Source organism: Stenella coeruleoalba (genome assembly GCF_951394435.1).
Source record: "Stenella coeruleoalba genome assembly, chromosome: 3".
In the NCBI taxonomy this organism is placed as follows: Eukaryota; Metazoa; Chordata; class Mammalia; order Artiodactyla; family Delphinidae; genus Stenella; species Stenella coeruleoalba.
This window is the reverse complement of record NC_137148.1, coordinates 86,624,924-86,642,865: the sequence shown is the minus strand read 5'-3', so window position 1 is coordinate 86,642,865 and position 17,942 is coordinate 86,624,924. Positions and strand designations below refer to the sequence as shown.

General features: G+C 33.7%; 1 long non-coding RNA gene across 1 annotated transcript in view; it reads right to left on the bottom strand.

Moving 5' to 3' along the window:
• Positions 1-277: 277 nt before the first annotated feature.
• Positions 278-17,942, bottom strand: part of LOC307184363 — a 422,536-nt gene continuing 404,871 nt past the window's right edge. The window contains exon 4 of the long non-coding RNA XR_013827716.1: positions 278-397. This is a non-coding gene — a long non-coding RNA (uncharacterized lncRNA). The remainder of the gene's footprint in view (positions 398-17,942) is intronic.

Below are 17,942 nucleotides of genomic sequence, written 5' to 3'. Positions count from 1 at the left end.
TACTCTATGCCTCTTCAGTTGGCAGGGGCACATTCATAGCTGTTCCTTTTTGTGTATTTCCTATGTCTGCAACTGGATTTAAGAACCCAAGAGCAGGGGCTTCCTCATGCTCCTTTTCTGATTGTGTTCTTGTTACTATTCCCCATACACAGGGATCACTGAATATGTGCTTGTTAACGGTGACTTTGGTGGCAGTGTTCATGCATTTAGGCTGGAAGAGAGACTTCCTGAGCTGTAGTGTGCTAAAAAGCCTGCAGCAAGATTCATAGAAAGCTTCTCCCGGATTGACAGGGACTTGGGAAAACTTTTGCACTGACCTGGAAACCATCTCTTCCTTGCAAGGATGCTGATGAGAGCCTTTAGCATATTCTGTAGTCTGAAGAGTGTTCATACATAGCTGAAATTTAGTAAATGGGAGATTGAAAATAGTCATTCTCAAAGTATGATGTATTGATTAAGAGCATTAGCATCACCTGGGAGCTTGTTAGAAGAGGAAACTCTTGGGCCCCACCCTAGACCTACTGAATCAGATTTTATCCAAATCCTAGGTGTTTCCCATGCACTGTAAAGTTGGAGAAGCAGTGATCTAAACATTGGACACACATCCCTTTTACTACTTTGGCCACTTATATATAGTTACTGGCCCTCCTTTATGCCTGATATTTAAAGATTGATTGGTAGGTATTCTGTCTTAAAGGGAAGTGCTTTCTACATGTCTTTTGTACACAGCATGTTCATTCTTTCCTAAGGATTCATCAGGATAAAAGGAAAAAAATGAAATGCAATATAACTTAGATAATATGAAAGAAAATTACTGCTGCTTGTACTGCGTTTCATTCTAGAATTCAATATGTTACTCAAAAGGTCAAAGAATTATATATCTAATACATTCCCTAATGTTCTAAGGAATGATAATGAAACTGTCCAGAAACCAATTCGAATACTATATGCTGCCATTTAATCAAAGAAACTTAGATAAGGTAACACTTTGTGTAATGGGTAGGCAAAACATTTCATATTAAAAATTCATTATCTGCTCAAAGTAACCAAATGTCTTCATTTGCTTTCTAACATCATTTTAACTTTTTAATTTCTATAATGATTTCCTCCAGAAAGGTGAAGTTGGGGTTTCTCATGAACTTAAGGAGAATTTATTTTAAAGCTGTTACCCAAAGAATCTTCCATACTGATGGCTCACAGAAGTAACATTATTCAATCATATTCAGAAAAATTTCCCCTAAAACATGTATTATAGGGTAAGATTTCTAATAGGAATTTGAACTTATAATTAGTATAATAAAATTAATCATGAAATAATGTGATCATCCTAACTAAACTTCTTACTATGGTACAAGTTAAACCTGACACCTGCCCTCTGGAAGACTGTATTGAACACAACATTTTTGTGGCTATATAAACTGAAAGACTGTGTCTATTAAAATACTGCCACCTCTTCTCCCTGCAAAAAAGAATGCCACTTACTGTGAATTAATTTTCTAGAGTCAGAACATGTAGAACAAAAAGGTTGTTTAAAAGTAGGTATCACCCCTATAAGATTCTACTTTTTTTTCAGTGAATAAAGCTGAAAATCAATTTCCAAAACAACAATTTGGTTGTGATGTGATGTAGGTGTATTATCATGAAATTTGTATAAATTTTCACTCTCAGTGGCCAGATAATTTCATAGCTATTGATATATAATTATTTAATTTCCTAATGAAGTGGCAGATTATGAATATGAATTTTATGTGGTTGCTTAATTAATGGTTTGGGAGTTTTTGTTGTAGTGAATCCTATCACTGAAATAATCAGGTTAAAAAATTCATTTATTAGTGCATTCATACTGTGTATGACACTGCTATAATTAGCAACTATTGGGTCAAATTGTGATATCCCACCTTTTTTGAAGGACTTTGTGATACACAACCTCTAATTGCTCTCTAGATATGCTGTTTCAAGAAACTCTCCTACCATCAGAATATGAGGGACCTAACTCTCAGTATTATCACCAGTGTGGCTTTGACAGATAAAAATATAACTCATTATTGCTTATATTGCAGTTAAATATTTTTATATCATTTTCACTATTCATATTTCTTCTTTTGTGTAGTATTTGTTCTTTTCCATTTTTTGAGTAATATTATATACTATAATTATTTTTTATTTGTTAAAATTATTTTCCCCAATTTGTAATTGTGTTTTACCATTTGTTTTTATTTTATTATAATTTTAATCAGAATTTTAAACATTTGTATGTTATATGTGATAAAACATATATTAATTTATTCAACCATTTTTTTTTACTGTTGGCATCAGAATCCTATTTTACTAAAATATGAATTAATACTATATGAATACCTAAATGCTAAAGGACTTTTTAAGAAATTAAGAAATTAAAACTAAAAATAGAGTTACCATATGATCCAGCAACCCCACTCTTGGGCATATATCCAGAAAAAGATGAAAACTCTAATTCAAAAAGATACATGTACCCCAATGTTCATAGCAGCACTATTTACAATAGCCAAGACATGGAAGCAACCTAAATATCCATTGACAGATGAATGGATAAAGAAGATGTGGGAGATATATATATATATATATATATATATATACACACACACAAACACACACACACACATACACACAATGGACTATTAGTCATAAAAAAGAATGAAATAATACCATTTGCAGCAACATGGATGGACTTAGAGATTATCACACTAAGTGAAGTAAATCAGACAGAGAAAGACAAATATCATATGATATTACTTATATGTGTAATTTAAAAATAATGATACAAGTGAACTTATTTATAAAATAGAAATAGACTCACAGATATATTAGAAAATGAACTTATGGTTACCAAAGTTGGGGGTGGGGAGGGATAAATTAGGAGTTTGGGACTAATAGACACACACTACTATATACAAAATAGATAAACAAGGACCTACTGTATATCACAGGGAACTATATTCAACATCTTGTAATAAACTATAAGGAAAAAGTATATATATATATATATATATATATATATATATATATATATATATATAAAATTGAATCACTTTGCTGTACCCCTGAAACTAACACAACATTGTAAATCAACTATACTTCAATTAAAAAAAAAAAAGAAATTCTGAGGTTTCTTTTTTTTCAATGTTTTTGTTTCTTGTTTTCTCACCCTGTAATAAAGAGAAAACTCTGCAGGCTGAGTATTTGCTACCAGACAGAATCTGAATGCTATTTACTCAGTCAGACCTCTTTTTTCTATCTTTAACTGAAAGGCAGGGAAATATACCGAGCTCTAATTCTCAATTGCTAGGTGGCATATTTTTCCATTGGGACTCTGCTGAATTGAGGGGGCACCTTCTGTTACCCTCTGCCTGACCCTCTGAACCCACAGATTGTGTGAAAACCAGCTGTTAAGGCCTCTGCCTGCACCTGCAGAGTAAGGTTTCGAAGAAGTTCCTCCTGGGTGGTGTGAACAGTATTGCTTCTTTCTTACCTATACCTCCCTAGTGTTATATGTGAGGATTTCAGTCTCTGAACAAATATGTAAAGAAGGTAAGGAGAAGTCTGATTTTTTTTTACCATGTTAAAAATAATGTCTATGTCCTTGATGGACATTTGCCATTTTTGTGGTCTATTTATATCCTGCGTTTCTTAGACAATTGGGGCAGCACTAAAATGTCCTATACTTTCCTTAAGGATAGAAGATACTAAGCAAATAATTTAACAAATAATATTCATTATGATAGTGGTATGTTTTGTGAAGGAGAAATACAGGATATTATCAAAGTATTGAATAGTGGGATTGATTCTGAGCTTTAACTCCTATGATTACTTAGCATATTGTCTTTTGACCTCTAAAATTATACAATATACTTTCTGAACAACTAGGAAGTGTAGATATCCTTATTTAGTGTAATTATCATAATTATTTTGATAGATGGAAATTTTGTTGGAATTGAGATTTATATATGTTTGATTGCAGCTAATTAGCCCCTTTTTTTCATCATACATGCAAAGTACTGTAATTCCCAAAATGTCTTCAAATAATTTGTTGTAATGAAACCAATAGTAAAAAGGAAAGCAATGAGGGCCTATTAAGAGGTATGCTGAAATAAGAACTTAGAGCCTTAAAAACTACTGACATGCACAACCCATATGAATCAATAACTTCAATAATATAGGAAGAAGATTATATGGAAATTGTAGTTGATACTTAAGGTAGCTAAAATTGTGATAACATTTTTATCATCATGTTCACTTTGATCACATATAATTCACATATTTTTGCTCTTCCAGCCTTATTTATATTGTTAGTATTTTAAGTATCAAATACTTGTAATAAGCTGTTTTTCCCATTTTATACTTCTGGTGTTGAATCTATTTCCTGTCTGTTTATGTGACCAGTTTTAAGTGTGTGGTGGTCATAATTTTGGGGGACATATTGCCCTATTAGTTGAACATAAGTATAAAATACTATAATACTCTTCATACTACCATAACATTATTGTTTTCACTAGCCCCTAGCTCTATGCATCAATAAAAATAGTAGGAACTCAGTAAGTATTATGAATGAGTGACCAAACATTTTTTCATGTCTTCTTTTTTTAATTTAAAAGATATACCAGTAAATATTGGCTAAAGTAAATTCAACAGCTATTTAACGTTTTGATTATAGGAAAAATTGATGACATACTTTAAAAGTGTTATTTGATAAATTGGTTCAAATTTAGAGTTCATGTGAAAATAGTCATATGAATTCAAACTCAGCAAGGTTACTTAATTTCTCTGTGCCTCAGTTTCCTCATATTTACAGTAAGAGACTCATAATATCTACTGTTGTGAAAATATGTGAAGTGACTGACACATAGAAATACTACATGTATTAGCTACCAATACTGCTACCATTAATTTCATCAGTACTTTTTGTATACTTTAAAGAGACTGAGCAAACAAGATTTGTCAAGAGTTCATGTCTAAAGAGAAATGATGTCACAGATACTGACTTTTCAGGCTTTGAAACTCCAGTTAGTGAGAGTTCTGCTGAGTACCAAGTTTCTTCAGTGATGTTTTAAATTATATGCACGTAGGTATTCTCTGGTTGAATTAAAATTATTTTTAGGATATGTGATTTTTTAAAACATCTAGTTCTCTTTCTTAATTAGATAAAAACTATTATCTAAGTGGGTACTGGGTCATGCTATCAGGGTAAGTGTCAGAGACTTTATATCAAATCTAGACCTGGCAGAGCATAATTTAATGTGCCATCAGGCAGGCAGGCAGGGAGAGGCCTTGACATCATGGGTGCTAGGTTGGGAAGAGAGGCAGTATTCTTTCCTGATAGCATTAGAAGGAGAAAAAAATGAATGACTTCCTCTATTATCACTGACCATAATGTAGATAAGTCAAATTGTGGAGTAAAATCAAAGTTAAATAATACAGAATGTTTATATACTTTTATCTGGTACAGATGCAATCTGTCAGATAACAGCAAGGAAAAAATGATACAGATGAATCAAATCTATTATCACTTACTTAGATTTCAATGCTCATTTTTTAATATTAAATAAAACTGAAAGCTTCCATGAAGTGACTAAAAAAAATGCTTGTGGAAGGAAAGGTAATATTTCTTCTTGTAATGATACTAATGAGAAAAGCTCCATTCATTTGGTCATCCAGGATCCAAAACATACAGATAAACTGTCTAGGGATGTGCACTTAAAGCTGATTAAAGAAACAGATGATGGATTTATACATTTTATAAGGGATGAGGAACGAGGAACACAAAAACAGGCTAGGCCATCTGTCTACCTAACACTGATGTTGTAGCAGAATCATTTAGCTGAGCACTGAAGATAACACCAGAAATAAAATAAATGTGCCCTAATGATATCAAGAACAGCTTCCTGACTATAAGAACTATTTGGTGCTGGGAATTTTCCTGAGGAAATTGGGACAGCTCTGGGATATGAGCCAATTGAAAGTAGAAGAATCCTCCCTCTCTGCCCAAGCAGAAAACAAAACAATAGCTGCAAGTGAGGCCTCACTCTCTCTCTCTCTCTCTCTCATTCTCTCTCTCTCTCAGTTGGGTGGTGGGGTGGGAAGACAGGGAGTGGAGAAATGGTAGAAAATATTTACCTTAAAGTTGGAAAAGTGGGCGACATTTTCACATTTTTGGTTGCATTAACTGTAAGTTAGCAAACAAGAGATGAAAAGATAAAATAGAAGATTAAGTGCCACAACAATAGAAGATTAATCTTCTGTTAATAGAAATTAATAGACACAATCTGTTGTGGCAGAAATTTGGGTTTTAGTCATTGTTTCTTTACTTTATTCTGCAGATGTTACCTCACCCTCAAAAAATTTAAGAGGGGGCTTCCCTGGTGGCACAGTGGTTGAGAGTCCGCCTGCCAATGTAGGGGACACGGGTTTGTGCCCCGGTCCGGGAAGATCCCACATGCTGCGGAGCGGCTGGGCCCATGAGCCATGGCCGCTGAGCCTGCGCGTCCGGAGCCTGTGCTCTGCAATGGGAGAGGCCACAACAGTAAGAGGCCCGCGTACCGCAAAAAAAAAAAAAAAAAAAAAAAAAAAAAAAAAAATTTAAGAGGAGTTGACACTTACGTAAGTTCCATAAAATCAGAGAAATTAGGATAAAAAATAAAAATGTTCAATATTTTATTCTGACCTACTTTTCCTCAAAAATACCTTCAGAATGGTATTTTCCTATATGAACAAATTGTTATTTTCTTCTTTTAGTAATAGTATTCCTCAATTTTAGTTGGGCTACCCACTAAAGACTAGATTTTCCAGCTTTTGTTTGGTGTTAGGGATAGCCATATAGTTGTGTTCTGGACTTCCTTCTATCTCCTTCCAGTTAAATGGAACGAGATCAAGATGTTGAGGGCAGGAGCAACCATCTTGCACCATGAGTTGGAAACCATATTTTGAAGATGGTAGAGCAACAGGGTAGAAGGAAGCTGGTCTCTTGGCAAATTTGTGGAGGAGAACTTCTCTACCATCTTGTATTAGAGAGAAATAAAACTTTAAAAAAAAATTATTGGAGTATAGTTGCTTTACAATGTTGTGTTAGTTTCTTCTGTACAGCAAAGTGAATCAGCTATACATATATCCCCTTGTTTTTGGATTTTCTTCCCATTTAGGTCACCACAGAGCACTGAGTAGAGTTCCCCGTGCTACACAGCAGGTTCTCATTAGTTATCTATTTTACACAGAGTATCAATAGTGTATATATGTCAATCCCAATCTCCCAATCATCCCACCTTTTAGCTTGGTGACTCATTTACATTAGCCAAAATGACATCATAACAAATGTACCTCTCTAAAATCCAATAAAGTCAGTTCTCTCTACCGTTAAATGGGAACAACAACATTACTTAAGGTTAAATGAGATAATCACTTTAAAATACTCAGCATCATGTCTAACATATATTATTCACTCAAGAAATCCTGCATTTAAAAAATGAATGATAGAAGCTTTTGTGCCAGTATCTTCACTTTCTCACTCTCTTGACCTTCTATACAGTTACTCTACTAACTCAATTTTGAGTCAGTCCAACCACCTGCATCGTATCATGTGGAAGAAATCATGTCATTATGGAGACTGGGCGACCAGAAATCCATGGTCCCCATCCTTAGTTTTCTGGGCCATTTTGCTCCATGCCACTATCTTTACATGTTCCTGGGTCTCCTCTCCGTTTCACTCAGGATTCTTCTGGAGTATGACCACCCTACTCAAGTCACTTAAGTAAATGCCCTGTCCCTCAGCAGTAAGCTGTACATGTTATGATAAATCCCTCAATATCCTGCCCTTATTCCCAAACCTAGGTAAATCTGCACCCACGTGAACCTTTTTTCTTCTAGTTTTAGAGAAAGAAGTGACTCATTTTCTGAATTCCTGACCACTCTTTGTTGCCTTTAGGACCTAACTTCTTCATTTATTCTACTGTTAACCTATATTTTCAATTTTTTTCTCTTATCTGCATCTTTCATATATGCAGAAAAGCATATGGTCAACTCTTTCTTCACTCATGAAAGGCCTTGTCTCTTCTTTTATCTTCTCTCCTCCATCTATCCCTTTATCTCTCTCCTCTTAGAATTAAGTTGTCTCTACATCATTGTCTCTAATTCACTCTTTAATTCCCCTGCCATCTGGTTTCTGCTTTCACCTCTTTAATGAATCTCTTCTAGCAAAAGTCACTGATAGCATGCAAATAGACAAATAAAATGATTCTTTTAAGATGCAGCATACATCTTGAAAATTCCCTTCTTGAAAATGTCACTTCTTTTGACACAAAAGGCACCAGTTGTGTATGGTTTTTTTTCCTCCAGTTTCTTTATATTCACCTCAGTCTTTCACCTCCTTTCTCCCTCTGTACCTTTTAAATACTGATATTCTTCTAGTTGCTGTCCTTGGCCAACTTCTTCTTCTCCACTAGCTTGCTTCTCTTCTAATGCCACATGTTGTTTTTTATTGATATCCACAATTTCTTTAAACATCATTTTTATCTTCATGCCTACTCTGATAAATGTGGCAGATTGACTCACTGAACACCGTTTCAATCCTCTATTTAAACGGTTCTAGTTAGAAGCTGGAAAGCTAAAAGCTGTATTTCCCAAATACCCTTGCAACCCTTGGTATTTGCTTTAGCTTCTGTGAAGCCAACATACTATGTAAGAGTTTCAAGGTAGATTCCAGGTGGAGTGTGCATGGATCTTCCTGTCAAGCAAAGTTGACATGCCTTTGACTTTTCTAGCAGAGGTCCTCATATCTGGTCCCTAAGTTCATGGATGTCCAGAGGCAAGGCAAAGGGCACCTATTCTGTCTTTTGGCTTTTTGGTGTTTTTACAGAAGTCAATTTAAAACTTTAAAAAAAACAAACAAACAACATTTTAACTATTTTTAAGTGTACTCTTTATTGGCATTAAGTAGATTAACAATGTTATACATCCACTAGCAATATCCGTTTCCAAAACTTCATCATCCCAAACAGAAATCCTGTACCCATTAAATGATAACTTCTCATCTCCCTCCTCCCAGCCCCTGGTATCCTCCATTATACATGCTGTCTCTATGAAGTTGCCTATTCTAGGTACCTCATATAAGCGGTATAATAGAGTATTTGTCACTTTCTGACTGGCTTATTTCACTTAGCTTAATGTTTTCAAAGTTCATCCATGTTGTAGTATGTGTCAGAATTTCCTTCCTCTTTAAGGCTGAATATTATTCAATTATATGTGCATATCACATTTTGCTTAATCATTCATTTGTTGATGGACATTTGGGTTTTTTTCCTCCACCTTTTGGCTACTGCGAATAATGCTGCTGTGAACATTGATGTGCAAATACCTGAATCTCTGTTTTTAATTTATTTGGTTATATAACTATATAGAAAGAGAACTGCTGGATCCTATGGTATTTCTATATTTAACCTTTTGAAACTTCCCAATTGTTTTCCACAATATAGTAGCTGCACTATTTTACATTCCCACTAGAAACACACAAAGGTTTCTGTTTTCCACATCCTCACCAACATTTGATTTGTTGTTGTTGTTTTTATTGAAGTAATGTTGGTTTATAACATTATGTAAGTTTAATATGTATAACATTATATTTCTACTTCTATAGATCTTACAGTGTGCTCACATTAAAAATTTAGTTTCCGTACAACACCATACAGTTGATCCTCATTACCCAGTTTGCCCTTTCTCCACCCCTTTCCCTTTGGTTACCACTACTCTGTTCTCTGTATCTACGTGTTTGTTTTTGTTTAGTTTGTTCACTTATTTTGTTTTTTTGTTTGCTTTTTACATTCCACATATGAGTGTAATAATACAGTATTTGTCTTTCTCCATCTGAACTATTTCACTCAGCATAATACCCTCAAAGTCCATCAACGTTATTAACAATGGCAAGATTTCATCTTCTTTACGGCTGAGCAGTATTCCATTATATATATATGGCATATCTTCTTTACCCATTCATCTGTTAATGGACACTTAAATTGTTCCCATATCTTGAGTACTGTAAATAATGCTGCAATGAACATAGCAGTGCATATATTTTTTTAAAGTAGTATTTTTGTATTCTTTGGATAAATACCCAGAAATGGGATAGCTGGATCATATGGTAGTTCTATTCTTAATTTTCTGAGGAATTTCCATACTGTTTTCCATAGTGGCTGCAGCAGTTTACATTCCCACCATCAGTGTATGAGGGTTCAAGAGGCATCTATTTTGAAAGGATGGATATTATTAGACTTGGTGTGGTTCTGATTCTGGCAGATGTGCTAGCAGCTTTCTAATTCTACTGCTTCCTGATCTTAGCAGATGTAGCCACTTCATTGGTGGGCCAGGTTTTTGGTGTCTTTGGGGTGTTGTTTCTGGAAAATTAGACTACAGGCTCAGCATATCTACAATAATTCTCTGTGTGCTCCATAACACTTAAAGATCTCTTTTTGATTATCCTGGCTAATGCAGATTTTGTGGTCTGCAACAAAGAACTTTGACAAGTTTAACTCTCCAAACCATGTCTGCAGCCCAGTCTTCTTCTTTAAACTCCCTACTGCTAGGTAATTCACTTTGGTAGACTTGAAAGGTAGCAAACTCAACCGGCTATCTTCCCCCACAAAACTATATCTGTTTCTGAACTCTCAAACTTTGTAAATGACACCTTTGTCTACACAGTAACCCAAGGTACGAACCTGGAGGACATCCCTTTTTTACTTCCTAACTCAAACTTATTACTGTCTAGCAAAGCCTATCTCATTAATAGCTCTCATACTCAACTCCTCCTCCCTTCTCTGCATTATTGCATTAATTCAAGCTTTTATCTATTTTGGCCTCGATTATTGCTGTAACTTTCCAAGTTCCTTTTCCTTTATTCTTGCTCTACTCCAATCTAGCTGCCTCAATTTGGACAGTTCCTAAAACACGAATCTGAACACCTTACTCTATTGCTTAATATCTTTCTCACTATCCACAAAATAGAGTATAAATTTTCTAGTATGGTATACAATACCCTCCTTGAGCTGGCCCACAGGTGTCTCTCCAGTTTGATCCCTGATGCACCTCATAGTTCAAACCTTATCTATTCTGAACTGCCCACAGATCCCCGAATACACCGGTCTTGTCATACCTCTGTATCTTCTCTTCCATTGTGTTTCTGTCTCCATTACACTGCCTGAGGTGGGAAGTGAAACTTTAAGTCTTTTGTCATATGTTGCCAAATCTATCTTCTTAAAAGAGAGGCTTGGAGTTGGCATTCTTTTTAATGTTTTGATGAAAAAAATTACCCTTGCCACAAATAGATTCAAGAGTTACACTAATAATATTAGAGATTCAAAGTTTAAATTAATTTCTCAAGTTTTCCCAGCATGGAATAATAGCCGGCCTGGGTCTTAAATTCAGGTCTTCTTATGTAAACACAGTGCTCCTCTTTTCATCATAACTGGAATGCAAGTACTCTTAAGACAAGGGAATGGGGAAAGGAACAAGAAAATAAATGACAGGAAGGTAGGTATCTAGGACCCCCTTGGTGTAAATACTTCCATATTTCTCATGTAGTAGCTTCTCTAAAGCCTCTCCAAATAACAAGTTGCAAAATTTCTAGCATTCAACTTTGGGGGTACTACAGGCTCTTGAAAAATCTTAAGGAATACATCTTAAAACTACTCAGATAGGCTTTCCCTATTTACTACAACTTAGAAAGCTGCAGCTATTTCCCAACTGAAATGAAAGAAGTACTATCTAAAGTATGTTTTATCTTTAAATTTTCCTACAATACCTGATGATATTTTAATACAAGGATGGATATGTATATGTATATGACAAGTATTATATTTTCTTTTGCAGAGATGGAGAAATTGAGAGAGAAGTGAAATGATTTGGTCAAGGTTACAGAGGTGTTGTGGACAATAAAATTACTCTTCTTAAACACTTGTTATTTGCCTTGATTTTTTTTACGTGAAATCAACAGCTTCACATCAGCTACTGATCAGGTACCAGATGGCAAAAACTTTCAGTCACTACCACCTAGGGCTATATTCAAACCAATGAAAGGCCTGTATCTCATTATCAGTCCCATTCTCCCACATGGTACTGCCCTTTTCAAGTAGAAAAATGACATTACTTTAAAAACTGCCCTTGTTTCAGAAAGCCAAAAACTTTTTGATAATTTAAACAGATTTGTACTTTTAGTTTTTTGATTTTGCATGACATTATTAAAGTTGAACTGAAGACCACTGCAACAGAAATTTATAAAATCAAACCAAATCAAACTAAACTATATGATAACACCCTAGAATATTGCTTCATGTCAAAAATTATAGGTAATTGAAAAAGGTTGTCAGGTTTAGCAAATAAAAACCCAGAAAACCCTCTGAAATTTGAATTTCAAATAAATGAATATTTATTTCTTTAGTACACATATGGTCCAAATACTGAATGAAACATACTTATACTAAAAAGTCGTTCTTTGCTTATTTGAAATTCATTTAACTATAGGTCATATATTTCATCTAACAACCCTAACAACAAAAAATGGACAGCTCAAATTATTTTGTATAACTGAAAAAACAAGGACATGTAAGTTGCTCAGAAGTGTTATGATGTCCACTGCAGCCACGTTATGCTCTGTGGGAGACAGTCATGTCTTGAAACCATTATTACAATACTGAAAGTCTACGAAGAATGAAAGGGAAAAAAGTGTCCACCCTTTTGGCTTGAAAATGGAATTATATTTTGCCAGCATGAAAAAGAATGCAGCAAAATCTGATGTATTGTGGACTTTTTTAAGTCCCTCTTGCAGAAACAGAACCCCAGAAATTGTTCAGCAATTGTTTTCCATTTTTTCAAATAGGTAAAACATACTGCTCCTAGTTGGAAAGCTACAGGGTGAGTTTTAGGTTCAGCAACATTGTTCACTGAATGATGAACTCAGAATTGTTACATCTATAGCTCCATTATTCTCTTTGTCAGGTAAGAAGTTCAACTCTGGCCATGAGTTGAGTGAAGGTAGAAGTTCAACTTCTGGCCATGAGTTGAGTCAATGGTATCTATAATTAAAAGCTAGCAGGCAGATAAAAAAAAATATGGAAACATTTGCCTAGGTACATATCTCTCATTTAATTTTTTTCTTTTGTCTTGTTTCAAGAGCAATGAGAGAAATGTGAGCTCTAATATTTTACCTTTCTAATATGTATGCATATGAACTCAAATCACACAGCCATGGTAACAAGGACATTAGTAGTAAATATAAAGAGTACACTTAGAATTCCTTTTGGGTGTATGTTCTTATCTTGATCCATAGAGATTTATACATCTGACATCCTTTAATGCTGATGAATATAAATTTCAGGTACTGAGGAAAGAGCATAAATTTTTGTAATTCAAGATGTAAGCACCCGTACCTCTAAGGGTTAACCTTATGAAAAGCAACAAAAGCAATGAAATGGAAAGTTCAGGGAGCTGACATTATGCTCTTAACCCAAGATAATGTAATATAGATAGTAAGAAGTTTTTGAATTGTGAGCTATGCATTCTGATAACAACTGTAAAGTGAGTACTGACCTCATGCATTACGCTATAACCATAGCTGGTATTTTAACACAGCTGTTATTTGGAAAGCGAAGCTACTTTATTGTACTTTCTGCTTTTTTTTTTTTTGAAATGTTAAGGGGAATAAATCTATCTTGAGTATGCTACCAGACATTTTCTTTCTGAAAATTCAGGACATTAGAATACCTTCAGTGAATACTATTTTTCCCCCAAATAACATAAATACTTGGTGACATGAAATGTTCTCAGAAAACAAAAATATAATGAAAGGAAGGAGATATTTTTCATGTATTACAAGACAGTTTAATTTTATGGACATCTGTCTATCTGTATTGATTTCTGAATTCAAGTTTTAAGCAAGTTGGTAGTGTGTCTTGTTTTATGACTTAAAAGTTATAATTATGTCTGTAAATTCACCATATTTTAACTATTCATACTGGAAAGTGGTTATTTTGTTCCCAGAAATCTGTGTTTTTTTGGAATACAGTGATCTTTGGGTTGGTTAGGATGGCGGGTGCCAAGGAGTCTTTGTTTTGTGTCAAAGGGTTGAAGATGAACCAAAGCTGAATCCTCAGTGACATGTGGGAGAGACTGAGAGGACCCAGAGTGGCAGGAGTTTCATGCACACTTCAAAATAATGAAAAACAGTTATTGGGAAAGTGTCATGTACTCACAGCTCACTTTACATGCTGCTTCTAATCTTATTTGTACAAGTACAGGCAAAAATCTACTAACAACAGAGATCTTCTCTTTCCCTTTGTTACAATTTAGTATTGATCGCTGTGCTGGAAGGTTGACATGAATCCCAGAATGGGTTTAATTACAGGTATACATAAAAAAGTAATTGGCAGAAGAAGTAAGGGGTTAGCAGATTTTTTTTTTTTTAACAGAGCCACAATATTCAACTTAAGCAGCAGTGGTGATCAACAAAGAAGAAAATTTTAAAAATACATGTCTATATATATATATTAGAGTCCCCAGTCCAATTTAAAGTTCATTTATCCTTTACTCCTTTAGCCAATTCCTCAAAATCATTTCAATGCCATCTCTGTTATCTTGGTAGACAATGACTCAATAAATGCCAAACTGGAAAATTAAAGTAGGATGAGACATAGAAGAAAGGGAGTGGGTAGTGTGAGGAGGCTGCTTCCCAAAACTTATCTGAGTGACATGGTATGAAACATATTATAACTTTGGATGTCAACCTTTTTGCATTTTTGGCAGCCTTCAAATAGGACTAAAAATTTAAGTTAGTGATATCTTCTTGACTGATGGTTTTTATATTGTAAAAAATAAATTTCAAAAACAAGAATTAGAAACTTAATTTTACAGTATGTTTCTTTCCTCTTCCACTGATAATGTTTACACTGTCTCACTTTGTTCTGAGGACACAAATTAGTTTCTTGGCTCATGCTATTATTAATATGATTTTTAAAAAAATAATAGAATTTAACACAGAAGTAGGTTGAGAAAACATGAAAGGCAAAATGAAAATGATAACTCTTGGTGAGAAAACCTCAAAAAGTGAAATAAAACACAATGGTGTTCTTTGCTTACTTAGAAATGCCTGAGGTATGTTGGACTAATTGATGGCACAATATAACAGAAGTTGGGCTTACCAGGGCATTGTTGTTCCTGGGGTGTGAATGGTTCATAAGAAACTTTGCTAGGTATCCAAGAAATACCTCATTGGAAATTATTTAGTTTTGGTCTCTTCTAAGCTCAGGATTTTCTTCCATTATTATAGAATTATTTTCTCTGATAAATCAATGTAATATTTATTAGCTAGAAAGTTAATAATAAACTTCTATCTCTTGATTACTAAGTTCCCCCCTCCTGCCATATTGTTTCTTGTTGCTTTATGTTAAAAGCCCTTTTTCTACCAGTTTAACCAGTCTAAAATAATCTAATTTGGAGTAAATAAAAGTGAGTATAATCAATCTCTAATTTGTAAAACTAATGTAATTTCTGTAATCCTATAAAGATTAAGATTGGTCTTTTAATTAACCATTACCTATCAACAATGATTACTATGCAGGAAGCATAGTAGATAGTTACTAAATATTAGTGATTGACAACTGATAGATATGCCAAACAGAGTATTGCTTTTACAATTTACCTGTGTTGACATAATTATATAGAAAACAGTAAACAATAAAATTTTCTATACAAAATTTACTTTTATAAATATTTTACATTATATATATTTATATTTTTCTTTTGAAAAATTTCTGTAAATAAATATGAATACAATGATAAAATAATATTTTTGGTAAAAACTAAAAATAATCATCTATTTTTAAACCCAAAATTCATCATTTTTGTTAATACATAAACGCATGACTGGCAGACTTTGATTAAAAGAACTATAGTAGCAGAGGTGATGTATTTTAACCTGAACTGACATAAAAGGACTTGAATCACATCTACCTGTGTGACTCCAATCAGTGAGATGGGAGTCTTTCTGTCTGAGTACTACATGCCATAATGCGGCACAATTAAAGCACAGAGCCACTGTCTGATTAAAAATAGGAAGGACATTTAACAACAAGTTTTCCCTAAAGAAGACTGGCATTCACATAACAGAAGAAAATGTAAAAAAGTTTGTTTTTTTTTATATTTAGGAAAAGTAAATTACAGAGTAGCAATTTTGCTACAAATCTGCACTGGAATTACTGTGAAGTGCATGCTTAGCTTGAAAAAGTATATTCTGTAGTGCAATTCCTTTTTTTTACATATGAAAACTGAAATAAATTATCCAAAATTCAAACCTGCAAAAGTTAAAATGGACAAAATATTCTTAGCTGGTGGTGTAATAGTTAAAAAACTTTAAAAGCATAGTTCAAGAGAATTTGGCTTATATCAGATGGCAACAACTTCCTGAATTGATTGGAACAATGAAAATTTGAAACATGAGTAAAGAACAAATGATTTAATCTGATTCTCACAGCACTGGTGTATTTACAACTCAACAGGGCTTTCATTGATCAGACAACCTGCAACATTAGCTATCCAGAATATATCTTTATAGCCATCTCAGGCAATTATTTTGAAGCTAAAAAAATGAAGAAATGCTTGTGGCTTGTTTTCCATGAGACAAGTAGAAAAGTCAAGATCATTTTATATAAACTAAATGATATGGAAATGTGACATACAAATCTTCCATAAAATGCCTACATTAATAAGAAAAAAAAAAGCCAAAAAAACCTAACCAAACAAATCTGAGTAAACAAAACAAAGAAATAACAAACAAAAACCTTCAAGTCATTTAAAAAAGTATTCCCTCCTAAGACATTCAAAAAGAAATATTTCATACGATCTTCATGGAAATGGAAAATTTAGGTGTTATTGTAAGTCTAATGAGATAATGCTTAAACTGTGAACAATCTAAAATATTTTAAAGATAAGCAAGGAGTTTGTAGAAATTGGGATTGTTGCATTGCAAACTTATATTTAAGAGGGTATTTCAGTATTTACATTCTTTCTAAGGTGTAAAGACTAAACATTTAAGAGTAATTTTTGTGTGTGTCTGTGGACATTTTATTAGAGGAAAACGTCCCCATGTTTCATAGAAATGTCATCAAAATTTTTGAAAAAGATAAATTTTACTGCTCTAAAAATTATCATGTTTGACTGAAAATACAAAAATATCATAATGATTAGAATAATTGTGTTCTTTATGTAAAAATTATCAATGTAAGTTTAACAAATACACTTTTACATTTTGATTGAGTTAGTTTTAGTTAGAGTTTTATCTTTAGGAAATAGGGACTGAAAATTTAGATAAACAATGACATAAATCATACTGGACTGGATATGAATGCAATCTAACAGTGAATATGAATGCAATCTAATTTTGCATCCAAGAAAACTGAGGCCAAGTCACACTGAAGATCAAGTCCAAGTTATTTACTGGCAAAGTCAGGGTGAAATCTTGATTCTTTCAATTCTCAAGCTATTACCCTTGACCATACTGCCCAGATCATATTCCTCTTGTGAAAGTAGAAAGTGTATATATCAAACTGGGTTTTAAATGCAGTAGTTTGTTCCTTAAAGGGATCCCACAAAGAACCCTTCAATGGCAAAGAGCACATTATGTAATTTAAATACTATTTTCTAAAATGGTAGAAAATACTCAGAAGAAGCCTCCAGAAGACATGGTTTCTACCCCCTACTTTGGCAATAAACAGGAGCAGACTTAGGACATTTCCTGTTAATTATTCTCTCTCTCTATTTTCTTCTGTACAAATAAAGAGGTTGGGTCACATGATTCTTTGGATACCTTCTCATACTAACCGTTCAGTTAAAGTGATTCTAGGAATTACAACTGACTCTAATAATGGTTTGGGCTCTGG